At 35.0% G+C, this 3,580-nt stretch overlaps 1 pseudogene; it reads right to left on the bottom strand.

Annotated features, from left to right (window-relative positions):
- Positions 1-2,289: 2,289 nt before the first annotated feature.
- LOC120208539 lies at positions 2,290-2,962 on the bottom strand (annotated as a pseudogene).
- Between the last annotated feature and the right edge of the window lie 618 nt (positions 2,963-3,580).

Raw genomic sequence — 3,580 nt, 5'->3', positions numbered from 1 at the left:
AATGCGCCGCAATATTGATGGAACAAAAAAGGCGATGATTTTTCATTAAAAAAAATGCTTGAGACAATATTTTTAGCTTGATTATTTTAGTACTTAATTCAAGTAATTAGTAAATTTAATGTTTTGTTAAGTTAATCGACTATTAAAAATTATAGAATGTCATCTAACTATAGAAAGTTGCTTTTTTGAGTAATTCAAATATTAAAAGTTACAAAATGATCATCTGACTATTCATTATGTCCCAAACTCTATCATTTTTCGTTAAAAAATTAACAGTTATTCAAGCTAGACGTTAACATGTTGGCTGAGATATCATAGTCATTTGAGATTAAGAAATCAAATTTTTATCATATCTCAGTTAGTAAGTTAACGTCTAACTCAGACTGTCATTAATCTTTTAATGGAAAATGATGAGTTTAAAACATAATGCGTAGTCGGGTGACCATTTTGTAACTTTTAATAGTTAAGTACTCAACAAAACAACTCCCTATAGTCGAGAGACTATTTTTTAACTTTTAATAGTCAAAGAATTCAACAAAGCAATATTTTATAATCAGAAAACCATTTATATTCTTTACCCATTTTGTAATTAGTATTAAAAGATTTTAAAACCTAAATGCAAAAAATGAAGTAACTTTGAATTGATTTTTCTTTAAAGACCCCTTATCAAATTAACTGGAATTTGACAAACTGGATCAAGTGTGTTTTCATGTTTTTATTATTATGTTAATATTGATGTTGTCTAATCTTTGTCACAAATAATTATATTTGTTTGTAACTTTTTTTTTATTACTATTTTATTAATATTTTAAATAATTCCATTGTCTTACTTTATGAATGAATGAATTGCTCATTTGCTCCATATATATATATATATATATATATATATATATATATATATATATATAGGGGTGTTCAAAAATATCCTAGCCGGTTATTCTAATTCGACGATCTGAATTAGAAAAATGGGTATTTTTCTAAAAAAAAAATCCGATCGGGCCCGGTACCCGACTCAAAATTTTTTCGGTCGGGCACGAATCACAAAATTTCATTTTTATGGGTACTCGATTACCTAAATACCCAGTTATATATATATATATATATATATTAATATTACATATTTAATTATTAATAATTTTATATATTAAATTAAACTAATAAAATTAAAAACCCCACCCACCAATAATTGTATGTTCAATAATTAATATAATAGCTGACCCTTTATTCCCATATGTAATGGGATAAGGTAAGATAGTAGGCTGTCCACAACATCATGTTGAGAGCAACTTCAGTGGGAGACCTTCGAATTATGAAATACCCTCCATGGGACTCGATCCCACGACCTCAAGGTTAAGAACCTTGCGCTCTATCAACTGAGCTGGACGGTCATTTCAATAATTAATATAATATTTTTTTAATAATATAAGTTTTTTTTTTTAAAAAAATTAATAATTTAAAAATTAAAAACCGGGTACCCAAATTACGGATATCTGCCCGGATACCGAGGATCTGGAATTTTTGGTGAGTGGAAGAAAGCAAATGAAACTGAAAACAATAGAGAAGAAATCAAAGTTGCACAAAGGAATTGGTGCAAAATAAAGGATGCGTTTTTGGTTTCGTTTTGGAAGGAAAGTACTGAATTTGTGGTATGAGATTACTGCAGACTGCAGAGAAAACCCTTCAACAAACAATAATTAAGGGATCCAAAGTACGGATTTTTGTTCTCTTTTTGCCCTTTTTCTGTTGTGCTACAGTGGATTGGTGAGGAAAGAGGAATCTTCCTACGCAACTAGTTGGTCTGTGCATGGCCCCATGACAGGACATGAAGACGACTTAGAAAAATCATGCAGACCTGATGAGAACCAATACAAACGGGAGCTGTTTGATTGAGAAGAAAACAGTAATCCGCTCTAACACTTCCCTTGAAGTTGATAATGTGGTCTCCTTGCATTTGGGCTTCACAAATTCTTCTACCTCAGGTGATTCATTAGTTCTTTTTGATGGAGGGCATTTCATAATTCGGAGGTCTTCTACGGAAGTTGCTCTCAACTTGGTGTTGGGGCAGCCTACTATCTTACCTCGTTTTATCCCATTACATATGGGAATAAGGGACAGCCTTTAATAAGCATGCACTCAGAAGAGAGTTGATAATGTGACCTCCTTGCATTTGGGATTCACTAATTTTATTGAATTCATTCAACAACCCTTCACAAAACCAATACCCCACTAATGCCTTCTTAGGAATAGGATAATCTTCGGGATACAGACAACAATATAGCAAACAACATTTCATTGTGGGAGACAGATAATCATAACCATTTTGGGTAACATCGATCGCTTCAACTTTTCAATTGCATATTTCCATTCCCCAGGTGTTGTCTTGCAAGCCATGGCTCGAGCGATCGTAATCAGTGCAAGAGGTAGTCCACCCCACTCTTTGGCTACTTGTTCAGCTAGATTTGGAATATTTGGATGGCTGTTAAAGGTTTCATCTCCAACTTTGTTCTGAAATAATTTCCAAGCCTCTTCCGGTTTCAGACACTCCACTTTAATTTTCTTTCGAGCTTCCATTTTCACCACAAACGTCCGACGACCGAGTAGTGAAAGTAAGTTTGCAACCATTTTCTTGGCTTTGTTTTGGAATCCCAACTTTGTTCAAATCCACCATCTCCCATAAATCATCCAATAATACATTGAGTTTTTGTTGTGCAACACCCCATATATATCCTCAGCTTTCTGCTCAACATTTTTTATTCTTCCATGATTCATCCGAAAAACCAATATTTCCACCAATCTTATCTTGAATCCTTTCAACATTGTAATCTTTAGACACCATAGCCCAAATTACAATGTCGAAACCCTGTGGTGTGGTGCTGAACTTGTTGGTGATTTTGGTCAAGAGTATTGTCTTTCCAACCCCTCCGATGCCGTATAGGCCAATGATCCCCACATCTTCATCCATGATGCAGCTCCAAACCTTGTCGGGTGTGGATTAAAGAGTAACAGTCTTCTCGTCAGGTTTTAATACCACTGAAGCTGCGGGCTGAGTCTCCGCTACCCTTGAAAACCCCTTTACTCATGTGATCCTTTATGTCTTGATGCATTTTGGCCACCTTTTTCCCAAACTTGTAGGTAAACAGGCAATTCTTGGAAACGCAGCCGCCGAGACACAAGTTATTTATTTGTCGAGGGGCATCTGCATTCAAATTTTCCTCCTCTGTTATCATAGTTTCCGTTTCTGAAAGCCATAGCCGTACTTGCTCGAGTCGTTGGTTATTTGCCTGAACCTAGCCATCGGATTTCTACCTCAAGTCGATAACTCAGCTCATATATGAGGGTTCATCTCCGGACTACTAGCTGGATTTGTCCTTCTAATACGACCTCAGTTCGGGTACATAAGCCCGAGACACATTCCAGAGGGATATCGGGTAAAACATAAAGTCCCAAAGCACAGATTGTACCAATATGTGTTATTCATTTTCTCTTTAGTTCTTGTGATTATCGGGTAAATTTTTTGATCTGCCGAAGATTTCAAAACCGGAACTAACCAGACTTTCAGCTTACTCTCTGCTTCTTTTTT

This window comes from Hibiscus syriacus, unplaced genomic scaffold, assembly GCF_006381635.1.
Source record: "Hibiscus syriacus cultivar Baekdansim isolate YM2019G1 unplaced genomic scaffold, ASM638163v2 tig00016571_pilon, whole genome shotgun sequence".
NCBI classification, from domain to species: domain Eukaryota; kingdom Viridiplantae; phylum Streptophyta; class Magnoliopsida; order Malvales; family Malvaceae; genus Hibiscus; species Hibiscus syriacus.
This window is presented reverse-complemented; position numbering and strand designations above follow the sequence as displayed.